We start from the raw sequence: 17,341 nt of genomic DNA on the forward strand, positions 1-17,341 counted from the left end.
AATTATCACTGGTAACTTTTCTTCCTCATCCAAGAATCTATAGCTTAAGTGCTTGGGCAGCTCCTTCAATTCTAAGGTCGGGGGGTCCTCAAAAGAAGATTTCACTTTCCGCACCTCTGACCTGTCAAGAGAAAGAAAAGGATCAGTAGAACAGCTAGGCTCAGTAGCCAATAAACTAGCGAGCTACTCCAACACTTGCTCGTTGGACAACTCCTTCTCCTCTCCTTGCAAGGCTACCTGCAAAGGATCATCAAGCAACATTTCCTGTAAGTGAGATTCAATCAAATTATCCACAATATCAATAGAAAATACAGTATCATCATGCTCTAAAGAGTGTCTCACAGTAGTCGCTAGGTCGAAGGTGATGGTCTCATCGTCTACCCTAAGTTTAAGCTTTCCATCACAAACATCTATTACAACCCTAGATGTTGCAAAAAAGGGTCTACCTAGGATTAAAGGTACAGTACTCTCACCTTTCATATCCATAACTACAAAATCTACAGGAAAATAAAACTTGTCTACCTTAACAAGCACATCTTCAACTGTACCCCTAGGAATCTTTAGAGTTCTAATAGCTAATTGAATGCTCATCCTAGTGGGCTTAGGTTCATTCAAACCTAATTTATCAAACAGACTAGTGGGAATTAAATTTATACTAGCTCCTAAATCAATTAGTGCACCACTAATAGGCAAATCGCCAATGACACAAGGAACAGTAAAACTCCATGGGTCTCTTCTTTTGAGTGGCAGCTTGTTCTGAAGAATAGTCAAACACTCCTCGTTCAGAGTCACGAGTCCCAAATCCTCCAACTTCCTTTTGTTGCTCAAAACTTCCTTTAGGAACTTTGCACACTTCGGCATCTGCGAAATAACTTCAACAAAAGGCAGGTTAATCTGTAGTTGTTTAAATAAGTCAAGAAACTTAAGTCGAGCAGGGTAGGGGACTGGTGGCTGGTACTCTCTCACAGGGCTCTTATATATGTCTTCCACCTTTTCTCCTTCCATTGTCTTAGGCTCGGGCTCCTGCCTAGCTTGCTTATTCTGCATACAAATATCCTCATCATCAGCTAAAGGTAGAGAACTAGACAATTGCTTACCTGACCGCAAGGTGACAGCTTGCAATGCTCCCTAGGGTTTGACTCTATTGTGCTAGGGAGCGATCCTTGTGGCCTCTCATATAGCATCTTAGAAATCTGCCCAATTTGACTCTCTAAATTTTGGATGGATGCCTGTTGATTTTTAAAGGCACTGTCTGTCTGCTAGAATCTCGTCTTTGTCGATGTGACAAACTTCATCATCAGCTCCTCCAAGTTAGATTTCTTTTACCGGTGGTGGTGTGATGGTATAACTTCTTCACGATTATGGTGGCTCGGCGATCTCTAAAGGCCTGATGGACCCTGGGCATTGTTATTTCTCCACCCGAAATTTGTGTGATTACACCAACCGGGGTTGTATGTGCTACTGTATGGGTTGTTTTGCTGTCTAGGGGCATTACCCATGTGGTCTACCTGTTCCATGTCAGCAGAAACAATAGAGGAAGGATTATTACTAGAAGCAAACATACCTCACGCATGAAGTTTGCACTGCAGTGTGGACCACCGTAAAATTCACAGCTTATTTGGGCTGCATGAACCGGCATCTAAAGCTAGTCTAACTTCTTAGTCAAAAGCTCCACTTGAGCTGCTAAGGCTGCTGTGGAGTCTAACTGGTTGACCGTTCCTCGTTTGACCGATCGACCCCTAGAGGATTGCCACTGATAGTTGTTCATGGCCATCTCCTTTATCAGGTTATGTGCTTGCTCCGGCGTCTTGCTGTTTAAAGCTCCACCTGCCGCAGTGTCCACCATTTACCTCGTAAGAAGGTTCAAACTACTTTAAAAGGTTTGAACCTGCATCCATACTGGTAGACCGTGGTGTAGACAGCATCTCAATAAGTCTTTATACCTTTCATAGGCCTTGTACATGCTCTCATCGTCCATCTGCACAAAAGAAGAAATGTCATTTCTCAATTTAGCAGTTTTAGCTGGAGGAAAATACCTGTAAAGAAATTTTTTAGCTAATGATTTCCAGGTTGTAATAGTGTGCCGTGGAAAGGACTGCAGCCATCTCTTTGCTCTATCCCTTAAAGAAAATGGAAATAATCTCAGCCATCTCTTTGCTCTATCCATTTATCTTGAAAGTGTCACATGTCTCCAAAAAGTTGGCTATATGGGCATTGGGATCCTCGCTTGGCAGCCCCCCAAACTATACACTCTACTTTACCATCTGGATCACATTTGGCTTTATCTCGAAATTGTTAGTCGCCACAGCCGATCTGAGTCTACTCATTTGTGTCCCATCCAATGATGGTCTAGCAAACTCGTACATTGTTCTGTTTGCATCCGCTGCGGCATTTCCATTATGATTCTCCATCTCTTCTAGTTTATCAACAGGTACCTCAACCTCAATCTTCTCCTCTTCTAATTACAAACGCTTCCTTAAGAGTCTGAGGGATCGTTCTAGATCAGACAGAGGCTCTATAAGATCAGAGTTTGAGCTCCTGGTCATAAACTACATATAAGTGGAATGTAGCGACCAAAGAACAACAATGGTTAAAACAATGAAGGAATAGAATAAAGCAAAATAAAGACAGAAAAGTAAATATGGCTAAATTAACAAAAACACAAGTTCGTTCTAGTTCACACAAAAAATAAATTCCCCAGCAACGGCGCCAAAAACTTGATATTGCTATTTACATAGCTACAATCTAAAGGCAGTGAACCTATCGATGCAAACTAGCACAATTGGTGAGTATCAAGGTCGTATTCTAAGGAAAGGGTGAACCTAGACCTACTGTAGCATCTTATGTTATTTAACCTAAAGAAATCAAGAAAGTGTTATTCTATAATTATGGATAAACAAGTAATTAAATGTCAAATTATCTAAAAGGATTTAGAAAAATTCTCGAAGGAAAAGCAAACCCTAAGGGACCTAAGTTAATTGGATTTTTGTAAAGATAAAGATTAAATTGATTATCAATTGTAATTACCAGTGGACAAAGTCTTAACTAAATTCGGTTTCCCTCTCGAGATAACCGAATTCCTAACCTAATAACCTAAATTTGGAATCTCTTCTTAACGATCGATTATTCGATTAGCATTAAGGTCTAACCCGCCTCTATTAAGAATTGTTAAGTCTTAATCCAGCTAGTCAATCACCCTTATTTCTTAGTGATTATTAACTAGTTCTTGCTATTCAGTTTTCTGATTACTAAACGAATCTCTCAATTACATAAAGCAATCTAAATTCCACCATTCACAACATCTCATGAATAAAGTGACTTCTCATTGATAATAAAAGCAAGAAGAATCAAGAATTGACAATCAAAATCTCATAATATTAAGTTCAATCCACAAACATAGGAACCCCAATTAGGTTCAACAATTTAGCTACTCATACTAATAAGCATCACAAAATAAGAATTGAAATCAGAAAAGTAAATTAGAGGCATGTACACCCTTCTCTTTCAAGTAGGATGAGAAACCCTAATTTTCCAATTCAAAGTATCAAACCCTAATTTCCCTCTTGAATGCTCCCAAATCTTGTCTTGATCTTCAAATGGATGTTGAAACAAGTGTAATCCTTCCTTCAATTGATGAAATTGATCTCCCAAAGTCGACACTTGAGGTTTAGAAATAATGAATTGAGTGTGTATATTGGAAATCAAGTCAGAAAATCGAACCCTCATTCACCAAATCGATTTTGCCTATATAGTCCCTTCAGCACGGCCGTGGAGTCCAGGCCGTGCTGAACCTGCGCATTCTGTTGTGTTGACCTCTTCTAGGCCGTGCCCAAGCCGGTGCAGAGCCACCACGGGCCATGGTGGAGGTCGTGGTGGCTATGAAAACCGTGCCAAAATGGCACTTCTGGGGCAGCTTCTTGACAATTTAGCACGGCTGGAGTCCAGGCCGTGCTCAACCCTCGGAATGCTAGTCCTTTCTCAATTTGATGAATTCTGGTATGAAATTGCGCGTATTTCCCTCGATTGCTGATAATGTCCTTCGATAATTACCTAAAACATGAAAGGAACCAAAAGACAGGTGATTCTAGCATAAAACGAGAAAATTATGCACAAGAATGTGAACAATTAGGCATGTAAATATATGTAATATGATGCCTATCATTAACCCATGGAGAATTAGATTTAATTAATGCTCCTAGCCTTGTTAATTTAATTCAATATGATGGTCTTGAAGAAACCGAGCATGGGCCGAATATGTGTGCACAAGGAGGAGAGCCTAGTACTTGAAGAGGAAACAAGGGAAACAACACTTTAGCTTCGTATTTAGCTGTAGGGGCGTGCTTCTTCAAATAGGAAGCATGGGAGACACATTTTGGCTTCCTCTTTTGCCAAGTTAGTTTGTTCTTCATTAGAGAATAAGGAGCCAGCAGTACACTTCATTGTTTAGGAAGTTTTGATTGATTGCTTAGTCAATTCTTATTTAGTAAAGATTGATTATTCCTTATTCTATTATTTAGGAAACTCTTATTTAGCATATCTTTTAGACAATTCCTAATTAGTTTATTTCCTTTATGCTCTTTAGAAATTAGATTTATTTCCTTCACTATACAAACTAAGTGTAGCCACATTATTCAAGGTTAATGAATATTTTGAGTTAAACGAAACTAAATATTTTATTGGTTTTATTTGGCGATCATAACCATGAGTGTTGAGTGAAAGCATGTGGAAGTGGCAATTATAGGCACCGATCCAATACTTGGACAAATACAAATAAATAAAAATTAGTTGATCGTGTATTAATATCATTCTTTGAATGATCGTGGATGAATCTTCTAGATGAAAGAGGGAATAATGAGAATCGAGGCATGCCCAATATTTCGATTCAGGATTTGCATCATTGGAATCTCCATCATTCCTTATTCCTCTAGGCACGATAACTTCTGATGTGACAAGGATTGGCGTAAGAAATTATAGGAACTCAATTCATAAGCTTAACTATTAGCATTAGTGCTTAGCTTGATGATCAAGTAAGATGAGATGTAAATTCACTCGTGTAAAGTAGAAATCATGTTGCTTTTGATTAATCCAAATGGCAATACGTGTGTTACGATGTTTGGGATGCATGTAGTGATGTAATTTGGACCAGAGAGTTATTAGGTATGCCACATGAATTATTCGTTAATATTGTTAAGTAGGCTCATAAAATTTAGGATTACGAGAGTGATTGACCAATCTCCTCCTCTCTAGTTCTTGATTTGACTATAGTTTATTCATCTCTCGTTATTTATTTATTCATATTTAGCTTTTAGTCTCTTCTTCTTATGGAATGAGGACTTGTACACTATAGAAACCACATGCAACTGAATACTTGAGGCTAGTAAGCATATTATTTCATTTTTCTACCTTGTAGGAAATCAAGTTATGGTTTCTTCCAAGAACTTTGCAGAATTATCAAGACTCCTACTAGCGAACATAGACTTATTGCTCACATCCTTCCTTTCTTTTATGTTCTTTGTACACCCTTGTATTTAAAACAATTCGATTTGATCCTTTCGCTTGGCCGTATAGAAGAGAATTAAGAACTTGTGATTTCTTTCCTTATCGGATCCAAAATCCTACCTATATTCTCATTTTATTTGTTTCTTTTATGCCACTCTTTCTAATCTCTGTTTGGTTTTATTAGGCGAGCATAAACATGAATGTTGATTAAAAGCGCCTGGAAGCCGTAATCATAGGCATTGATCCTATACTTGGAAAAATGCGAAGAAAGAAAATTAGTTGATCGAGTATGGATATCATTCTCAGAATGCTCGTGGATGAATCTTCTGGAGGAAAAGAATGAACGATGAGAATTGAGGCATATGTCCCAATATGTCGATTCAGGATTTGCACCATTGAGATCTCCATCATTCCATGTTCCTCTAGCATGAGGACTCCTAATGACATAAGGATTGGCATAGGGAAATATGGGAATGCAATTGACAAGCTTGACCGGTGGCATTATGGTGTGACTTAATGATCTAGCAGGAGAAGACACAAATCCACGTGCGTAAGGGAGAACTCATGTTGCTTTTGATTAATCCAAGCCAGAATCCACGTGTTTTGATGTTTGAGATGCATATAACTATGCAATTTGGACTGAAGTTTTATTAGGTATGCCCACATGAATTCTCCTTTATTTTCATTATTCTGGTTCAAAAAATTTAGGACGATGAGAGTTGTTGACCAGTCAACTCCTCTTTATCTAGTACGATGGTTTGGTTTTATTTGGAAAGCATAAACACAATTGTTGAGAGAAAACTCGTGGAAGCGATAATCATAGGCACTGATCATATACTTGGACGAATGGGAAAAAAGAAAATTAGTTGATAGAGTATGGATATCATTCTCAAAATGATCGCGGATGAATCTTTTGAAGGAGAGAAGAAACAGCATGAATTGAGGCATGCCTAAATGTTCTGATGTGGGATTTGCACCATTGGGATCTCGGTCATTCCTTGTTCCTCTAAGCACGAGGACTCTATGATGACACAAGGATTAGCGTAAAGGATCATTAGAAAGCAATTAACAAGCTTGTCCGGTGGCATTGGTCCTTAGCTTGATGATCAAGCAGGACGAGATGTAAATCCACACGTGTAAAAGAGAAATCATGTTGCTTTCAATTAATCCAAGCACGAATAAGGGTGTTTTGATGTTTAGGAGGCATATAATGAAGTATATTGGGCTAGAGTGTTATTAGGTACACGCACACGTATTCTCCTTTGTTTTTGTTAAGGAATCATGGGAAAGTAATTAACAATCTTGACCGGGTGGCATTGGGGCATTACTTGATGATCAAGCAACACGAGACACAAATTGATGTGCATAAGGGAGAAACCATATTACTTTCAATTAATACAACTGGGAATGCAAATATTTTGATCTTTGGCACACAAATAATTATGCAATTTGGGTCGGAGTGTAATTAGGTAGGCCCAAATGAAATTTCCTTTGTTTTCATTAAGCTGGCTCATAAAATTTGGAACTACGAGAGTTGTTGGCCACTCAACTCCTCTCTGGTTCTTAATTTGACTTTATTTATTCATCTTTATTTTTTATTTATTCATATTTAGCTTCTAGTTTTTTTTGCTTATGGAATGAGGGATTTTGCACTATGAAAACTGCATGCAACCAAATATTTGAGGCTAGTGAACATATTATTTTAGTTTTCTACCTTGTAGAGAATTAAGTTATGGGTTCTTTCAAAAGAATAAAGAACTTGTAATTTCTTTCCTTATCAGATATGAAATCCTACCTATTATCTCAGTGTTCGTTTCTTTTGTTTGTCTCTTTCTAATCTATGTCTTGTATGATTATTTGGTTTTGATACGAACTCGAACTGGATATGTTCAAACACCAAGATAAGTAATGGTGAGAAAATCAAACTGATAAACGCTCTCCCTAATTAAGAGGAAGTACCCTTACCAATAAGTTCGAATTTGTCGCCCCAAAATCTAACTTGAAAGTTTGCAATTGATTATGGAACTAACAAACTTAGCAATAGAACTAAGCCCTTTAGTTATAAATAGATGAAGAATGTTCAAACAACCCAAGAAACTAATAAAAAGTTAATTGATTGATCAAACATGTAGATGTGAAACTAAATCAAACAAGTTAATTTAATCTCAAGAAATTCAATAAGGAGCACCTTAAAGAATAAGAGTTAACAACTCAAATAAAACTTCATTCAGAAATATATATTGATCTTCTTGTTTTAGCCGAAATGCATAGCTCTATTTATAGGGCTTTGAAGTGATTCTAAATCCTAAAAGGCCTAAGAGATAAGGAATCAAAATCAAACCCTAAAAGACTCCTAATATATGGCCAATTTTATCCCTATAAGGAAGGATAAGATAAAGAGTAATCTAACCCTCATTAAAATCCTAAATTCATGGGAGGAAGTTCTCTTTATCCAATACTTCCAAAAATAGAGGAAATTAACTAAAAATGGATCCATTACGAATGTTTTCTTGAAAAATTTGAAGCTCTTTTTGTAGGCAGCTTATATACTGTAAGGCGTGGTCACGCCTTATGGAAGTGGAGCTTCTGCCCCCTTTCTGTGCAGCTCACAGGTTGTAAGGCGTGGTCACGCCTTATGGAAGTTGAGCTTCTGCCCCCTTTGCTCATTAATAGCAATTGATGTCACTATCTTCAAGGCATTGTTATCATCATCAAAACCATCAAAAGCACCATCATTAGCCATCTTCAAAACATGCTCCAAGTAAGAATTTAAGGCTTGCTTGAACTTCTTACTCCTTGCTCGTGTCATTGGTCCTCCATAGGCTAGTGGATGCATGCTAGTTGACTTAGATGCATCCTTGGTTGCATCATTCTCCCCCTCTTCGAAAGGATTCGACCTCGAATCAACGCCTTCATCAAGATCAAAAGGAGACAAATCAGCAACATTAAAAGTAGCACTAACATTATACTCACCAGGTAAGTCAACTTTGTATGCATTATCATTGATGCGCTCTATCACTTCAGATGGACCATCACCACGTGGCATCAACTTTGATTTCCTTTGGTTGGGAAACCTTTCCTTCCTAAAGTGCACCCAAACCTAATCACCAACTTCAAATACCATCCTTTTGCGGCCCATATTGCGTTGTTTGGTGATTTGTTCATTGCGTCTTTCCAAGTTTGCACGCACTTGTTCATGCAACTTCAACACAAATTGAGCCTTCTTTGCGCCATCTAAATTCACTTGTTCACTCAAAAGTAAAGCAATCAAATCTAAAGGACTCAAAGGAATAAAACCATAAACAATCTTAAATGGGCAAAATTGAGTAGAAGAATGCATACTACGATTATATGCAAATTCAACATGCAGCAAACAATCTTCCCATGTTCTCAAGTTTCGTTTAACCATGGTCCTAAGTAATTGTGACAAAGTTCTATTCACTACCTCAGTTTGACCATCGGTTTGGGGATGACATGTAGAAAAAAGCAATTTAGTTCCCAATTTACCCCATAAGGTCTTCCAAAAATAGCTCAAAAACTTGGTCTCCCTATCACTAACAATAGTTCTAGGCATACCATGTAAACGTACAATTTCTCTAAAGAAAAATTCAGCAACATGTTGTGCATCATCGGTTTTCCTACATGCAATAAAGTGTGACATCTTTGAAAATCTATCCACCATAACAAAAATACTATCATGCCCATGCTTAGAACTAGATAATCCAAGCACAAAATCCATAGATATGTCAATCCAAGGAGAATTAGGTATGGGCAAAGGCATGTACAACCCATTAGGTTGTGATTTAGACTTACCTTGCTTGCATACAATACAGTTAGCACATAATCTATTCACATCAGATTTCATCTTAGGCTAATAGAAATGATCATGCAAAATATCTAAAGTCTTTTGAACACCAAAGTGTCCTATCAAACCATTTTCATGTGACTCTCTTACAAGCAATTCACGCATAGAATACATAAGAATGCATAGACGTTTTTCTTTGAACAAAAATCCATCATGTCTATAAAATTTATCAATAGCACCATGTTCACAAGCATGAAAAATAGAACCAAAATCGTGGTCATCAACATACAAGTCTTTGATATACTCAAAACCAAGCAATTTTGTTTCTAAAGAAGCAAGTAAAGCATACCTTCTAGATAGTGCATCAGTAACTATATTTTCTTTACCTTGCTTGTACTTAATGACATAGGGAAACGCTTTAATGAATTCACTCCATTTAGCATGGCATTTATTCAACTTGTTCTGTCCCTTCAAGTGCTTTAATGCTTCATGATCCGTGTGAATCACAAACTCCTTAGGTAGCAAATAATGCTGCCAAACATTGAGTGCACGCACAAGGGCATACAATTCCTTGTCATAAGTTGGATATTTCAAGCTAGCTCCATTCAACTTTTCACTAAAATAGGCTATTGGCTTCCCATCTTGCATTAAAACAGCTCTAATACCTACACCAGAAGCATCACAATCAATTTCAAAAGTTTTGGAAAAATTCAAAAGTGAAAGAATAGGAGATGAAGTAAGTTTGTCCTTTAGCATATTAAATGCTTTTTCTTATTGTTCTCCCCAATGAAACTTCATGTTCTTCTTTACAAGCTCATTGAGTGGTGCGGCAAGGGTACTGAAGTCCTTGACAAACCTCCTATAGAAGCTTGCAAGCCTATGAAAGCTCCTCACATCACTAACATTCTTTAGTGTTGGCCACTCCTTAATTGCTTTCACCTTATCTTCATCAACCTGAATTCCATTTGCACTAACAACAAAACCAAGAAACACAAGTTTGTTTGTGCAGAAATCACACTTAGCAAGGTTAGCATATAAAGAATTCTCATGCAAAACCATCAACACCATCCGAACATGTTCAACATGCTCACTAAAGCTCTTACTATAAATCAGAATATCATCAAAGTATACTACCACAAATTTACCAATATACGCATGCAAAACATGGTTCATTACTCTCATAAAAGTACTTGGTGCATTAGTTAAGCCAAAAGGCATGACCAACCACTCATACAAACCAAGTTTAGTTTTGAATGTTGTTTTCCACTCATCACCTATATTCATTCTAATTTGGTGATAGCCAATTCTCAAATCAATTTTAGTAAAGATAACACTTCCATGCAATTCATCTAACATGTCATCTAACCTAAGAATAGGATGACAATATTTAATGGTAATCTTGTTAATTGCACGACAATCAACATACATACGCCAAGACCCATCTTTCTTAGGGACTAACAAAACAGGAACAGCACATGGGCTAAGACTTTCCCTAACATAACCTTTACTTAGTAGTTCCTCAACTTGGCATTGCAGCTCTTTGGTCTCCTCGGGATTGACTCTATAGGTTGGTCTATTTGGAATGGATGACCCCGGCACAAAGTCAATTTGGTGTTCTATCCCCCTTAGTGGTGGCAACCCACTAGGTAACTCCTCGGGAAACACATCGTCATACTCCTGCAAAACACTTACAAACACACTAGGAAGAGAAGAGTGAAGATTATTAGTGTTAAATAAAGTTTCCTTGTACATAAGTACAAGTACTTGCCTATTTTCACTCAAAGCCTTTCTCATGTCTCGCTCTCTAACTAAGAAACTCACTTTTTTCTCACTTGCCTCCCCTTTTTCTTGCGCCTTACTCGTTCTTTTGCTCACGTTCTTGCGCAAACCCTCGCTAAACTCTCCTTTTACCACTCTTTGCTCTCGCCCCTCATTATTTTCCACACAACTCTCCTTTTACTTGTGCACCTTTTCTTTTTCATGTGCACTCTCACACTTTTATTTTTCTTTCTCATATGCTCCCATTCGGTCCTTTACAACTCTTTGGAATTTACAAACTTCTTTAGGACTCAATAGTGCCAAAACATACAGTTTTCCATCCATTACAAGAGAATATGCATTGGTTCGACCATTACAAATTACAGATCTATCATATAACCATGGTCTACCTAGCAACATATGACATGCTTGCATAGGAACAACATCACATAATACCTCATCATGATACTTCTTTACACTAAATGCAATCCGTACTTGCTTAGTAACTCTAATCCCACTTTGATCATTAAGCCATTGCAAGGTGTATGGCTTAGGGTGCTTAATAGTTGGAAGTCTAAGTTTATCAACCATCATAGCACTTGTGACATTAGTACAACTACCCCCATCAATGATTAAACTACAATTAGCATCATGGTTTTGTACTTTACATGTAGTATGGAATATATTTTCCCTTTGAGCATCATTATCAATAGGTTGTAAATTAAGAGCTCTAAAGGTTACAAGTACATTACTAACCTCACCCAATTGCACATCATCACAATCTTCCAACTCAGGCATATCTAGGTAATCCTCCTCACTAGGTTCGGATTCTTCATCACTCTCAAAGACCACTTCACCACTTCGAATTGCCATGGTTCGCTTGTTTGGACATTGGGAAGATATATGCCCATACCCCAAACACTTGAAACATTGCACTTTCTTTAATTTGAGGTCACTTTGCGTCGCTGGCTTAGTGTTAACATCAAATTTAGGGACTGCCTTGATGTCCTTTGATGCGTCACAACCCTTGTTAGGGGGCTGGTTGCTCCCTTTCCATGTGTTACTCCATTTTGAGCTAGGGGCAGCACTTCTGCTCTTAGTTTTTAATTGCTTTTCCACCTTTACGGCCATATGCAACATGTCCTCCATCTCTATATAATGCTACAATTCAATTATGTTAGCAATATCACGATTCAAACCATGCAGAAATCTTGCCATTGTGGCTTCCCTATCCTCATCTATATTGGCTCAAATCATAGCTATCTCCATAGATTGCCAATACTCCTCAACACTCTTACTACCTTGTACTAGATTTTGTAACTTGTTGTACAAATCCCTTTGGTAGTGCGATGGCACAAACCTTTTATGCATAAGGCGTTTGACCTTATCCCATGAACCAACTTCATGTTCCCCATAACGCCTACGACCACTCACCAATTGATCCCACCAAATGGCAGCATAATCACAAAATTTAACAACAGCAAATTTAACCTTTTTAGACTCACTATAGTTATGAAATTCAAAAACCTTTTCAACCTTCTTTTCCCACTCCAAATAAACTTCAGGGCCACTCTTACCATGAAAAGATGGTATTTTTATCTTAATGCTACCCAAATTAGTGTCAATTTTGGGTTGGAGATTATGTCTAGACCCTTTAGACTCACTTTCTTAGTCATTATCAGAACCATCCCCTTTAGACGTTTTAGGCATATCATTCAATAACCTAGTTAATTTGTCATCTTGTTTTTGAAATTGTTTTTGCATATGTTCTACTACATCTCTCAATGTATAAGCTAAATTTTCCAAAGTCAATGGTTGTTCAGATGACATGGTTAAACCAAAAGACTAGAAAAGAAAACGAAAAAAAGACGTGATCAAGTGTTATACTCTGGAGGCTTCTTATAGTCAAAGGCAAAACAAGAAAAGATCACTCCCTCACGTATTTCACTCACAAAGAATTGAATTCCTTATAGAAATTAAATCAAATTGTTCTAGTAATCACAAGAACAAGTTTTTCATAACCTCTTAACGTTTATTAATTCTGAAGTTCAATAGAACACTCGTGAATCAATAAAACGAATTATAAGCGTGTGAACAAAACAAGCTTACAACTAATCGAACAAGACTCAATTAACCCAAAAGAAAAGCTTTTTAAGAGACAACAAACAAAATTACCCAAATCAGAATTTTAAGAATGAAGAACAGCTCCAATCAATTAAAAAGAATTGCGGAATGAATCAATCAAGAATCAATTCTTCAAGAACTACCCAACACCAATGGTTAGGGTTAGTTTTCCGTTCCTTTCTGTTTTTTTTTTTTGAAATCTGCCTTGGTATGCGGGCAGCAATGAAAATAGTATACTTTTTTCTTTTATATAATGATGCGAACAAAAATTGAGATGAAATAAAAGACAGACTCTTAATTGAAAAGAAAGTAAACCAACTTACAAGTTTGGCTCTGATACCAAATGATACAAACTCGAACCGGATACGTTCAAACACCAAGATAAGTAATGGTGAGAAAATCAGACTGATAAACGCTCTCCCTAATTAAGAGGAAGTACCCTTACTAATAAGTTCGAATTTGTCGCCCCAAAATCTAACTTGAAAGTTTGCAATTGATTATGGAACTAACAAACTTAGCAATAGAACTACTAAGCCCTTTAGTTATAAATAGATGAAGAATGTTCAAACAACCCAAGAAACTAATAAAAAGTTAATTGATTGATCAAACATGTAGATGTGAAACTAAATCAAACAAGTTAATTTAATCTCAAGAAATTCAATAAGGAGCACCTTAAGGAATAAGAGTTAACAACTCAAATAAAACTTAATTCATAAATATATATTGATCTTCTTGTTTTAACCGAAATACATAGCTCTATTTATAGGGCTTTGAAGTGATTCTAAACCCTAAAAGGACTAAGAGATAAGGAATCAAAATCAAACCCTAAAAGACTCCTAATATATGGCCAATCTTATCTTTATAAGGAAGGATAAGATAAAGAGTAATCTAACCCTCATTAAAATCCTAAATTCATGGGAGGAAGTTCTCTTTATCCAATACTTCCAAAAATAGAGAAAATTAACTAAAAATGGATCCATTACGAATGTTTTCTTGAAAAATTTGAAGCTCTTTTTGTAGGCAGCTTATATACTGTAAGGCGTGGTCACGCCTTATAGAAGTTGAGCTTCTGCCCCCTTTCTATACAGCTCATAGGTTGTAAGGTGTGGTCACGCCTTATAGAAGTTGAGCTTCTGCCTCCTTTGCTCATTAATAACAATTGATGTCACTATCTTCAAGGCATTGTTATCATCATCAAAACCATCAAAAGCACCATCATTAGCCATCTTTAAAACATGCTCCAAGTAAGAATTTAAGGCTTGCTTGAACTTCTTACAACTTGCTCATGTCATTGGTCCTCCATAGGCTAGTGGATCCATGCTAGTTGACTTAGATGCATCCTTGGTTGCATCAGGTTTTATTTGGCGAGCATAAATAAGTGTTGAGTTAAAGCATGTGGAAGCGACTATCGTAGAAACTGATCTAATGCTTGGACAAATGAGAAGAAAGAAAATTAATTGATCCAATATTGATACCATTCTTTAAATGATTACGGACAAATCTTTTATAGGAGAGAGGGAACAGCGTGAATCAAGGCACGCCCAAATATTCCAACTCAGGATTTGCACCATTGGGATCTCCATCATTCCATGTTTTTATAGGCACGAGGACTCCCTGATGACACTAGGATTGCCGTAAAGGATTAGTGAAACACAATTGACAAGCTTAAGTAGTGACATTGGGGCTTAGCTTGATAATCAAGTAAGACGAGACGTAAATCCACTCGTGTAAGGGAGAAATCATGTTGCTTTCAATTAATCCAAGCGTAATTGTCACACCTCATCTCATGTAGCCCGAGATGAACATTTAAGAAGGACTTAAGCATAATTTAATATGACCAACTCAAACTATCCTGATAGAATGAGCAATAAATTGTTTGGTGCGATTCTAAAAGGATAGAGATAGAACTAGCACAAACGTAAAACTATAAAGTCATAGAGGACTATCTAAAGTTTCCTCCGCATCAAGCCATGCCTAATTTTGAGTTTTCTAGCTCGAGATATAAAATAAATACAGAGGCTGAAAAATCCAACCCGAGAATACAACTCACCAATCCTAACTCAAATCAATCAAGACTCTTATAATACTTACCATATAAACCTTTAAAGCCTTTATAGATAAAGATTATGGCCAACAAAGTGTTTAGATCTTGAAATTCCTCTTGCCAAAAGATTAGACCAGGTTGTTTAATGAAGAAACTCTCTTAATTCCTCTATTTTCTTTTTTAATATTAAGTGTGTGTGTGTGAGCATATATGCATATGGAGACTTCAAAGTAGAGCGTGGATGCTTCTAGACATAGTTTAGGATAGGATTAATTGTAAAATATCCCCTTAGGTCCTTAATGAATTGCTCATATTACTTATGAATCCTCTAACTTTTATTCTTTCATCCTAATTCAATCCATTATTTTTCTTTCATTTCAATTAAGCCCCACTACTATTTTATTATTAAACAAACTTAAGTACTACCTTAATTCAATTAAGATACTATATGAGAATACAATGCTAAAAGGATAAATACATACTTAGCGCACGGGGGTGACAATAATACAAGCAGCAATGTAAATGTTTTGATATTTAGGATGCATATAATGAATTAATTTGCGAGTGTTATTAGGTTGGCCGATGTGAATTTTTAATTATTTTCGTTGAGCTGACTCACCAATTAACTACTATTTAGTTCTTGATTTGACTTTAGTTTATTCATCTTTCTATATTTATTTATTCATCTTTCTATATTTATTTATTCATTTAGCTTCCAATTTCTTATTCTATTGGAATGAGGACTTTGCTCTATGAAAATTGCATGCAACCGAATACTTGAGGCTCGTGACCATATTGTTTTAGTTTTCTACATTGTGGGAGATCATGTTGTGCGTTCTTTCAAGAGCTTTTCGGACATATCAAGACTCGCCCTAATTTCACTTATAACTTACGTCCTTCCTTTTTCTGTTCTTTATCTACACTTATGTAATTCTATTTGATCCTTACGATTAGTCATATAAAATAGAACAAAGAACTTGTGATTTTTTCTTCTTGTAGGATCCAAAATCCTACCTATGTTCTAATTTTGTTCATTTTTTCGTGCCTCTTTCTAATCTTTGTATAGTATGAGGATTTGGTTTCATTTGGGGACTATAAACACGAGTGTTTAGTAAAAGCTTATAGAAGAGGCAATCATAGGCACCAATCTAATGCTTGGACAAATGCGAAGAAAGAAAATTAGTTGATCGAGTGTTGATATCATTCTTAGAATGATCGCGGATGAATCTGTTGGAGGAGAGAGGGAGCGACGAGAATTGAAGCATGCCTAAATATTCCTATTCAGGATTTACACCATTAGGATCTCTATCGTTACTTGTTCCACTAGGCACTAGGACTCCTGATGATATAAGGATTGGAAATAAATTCAACTTGATCCTTACGCAAATCCGTATGAAAGAGTATAAAGAAGTTTTGATTTCTTTTGTTATCGGATCCAAAATGCCACCTATGTAATCATTTTGTTCGTCTCTTGTTACTTCTCTTTCTAATCTCTGTCTAGTATGATGGTATGGTTTATTTGGGGAGTATAAACACTAGTGTTGAGTGAAAACATATGGAATAGTAGTCACAGGCATCGGTCCAATGCTTGGACAAAAGCAAAGAAAGAAAATTAGCTGATTGGGTACATGCACCATTAGGGTCTCCATCATTCCTTATTCCTCTAGGAACAAGGACTCTGGATGACACAAGAATTGGTGTAAGGAATCATGGGAACACAATTAAGAAGCTTTACCTGTGGCATTGAGGCGTGACTTGATTATCAAGTAGGACGAGATGCAAATCGACACGCATAACAAAGAAATCATGTTGCTTTCAATTAATGGAAGCGGGAATGCACATGTTTTAATGTTTGACATGCATGTAATGGAGTAGTTTGTGTCACGGTGTTATTAGGTATACCCATATAAATTTTCCCTTGTTTTCATTAAGCTAGCTCATAAAATTTTGGACTAAAAGAGAATAAAGAACTTGATCATTACACTTAACTATATCTAAAAGAATAACGAACTTGTGATTTCTTTCCTTATTGAATCCATAATCCTATCTTTGTTCTCATTTTGTTTATTTCTTTTGTGTATCCCTTTTGGAGGAAAGAGGAAACGACGTGA

General features: G+C 36.7%; 1 non-coding gene across 1 annotated transcript; it reads left to right on the forward strand.

Moving 5' to 3' along the window:
• The first annotated feature begins 1,904 nt into the window (after positions 1–1,904).
• Positions 1,905–2,011, forward strand: LOC112535190. Its single transcript, XR_003079367.1, has one exon. It is a non-coding gene; the product is annotated as a small nucleolar RNA R71 (small nucleolar RNA).
• Positions 2,012–17,341: the final 15,330 nt, after the last annotated feature.

The sequence above is a fragment of the Ricinus communis genome, chromosome 3 (assembly GCF_019578655.1).
Source record: "Ricinus communis isolate WT05 ecotype wild-type chromosome 3, ASM1957865v1, whole genome shotgun sequence".
NCBI classification, from domain to species: domain Eukaryota; kingdom Viridiplantae; phylum Streptophyta; class Magnoliopsida; order Malpighiales; family Euphorbiaceae; genus Ricinus; species Ricinus communis.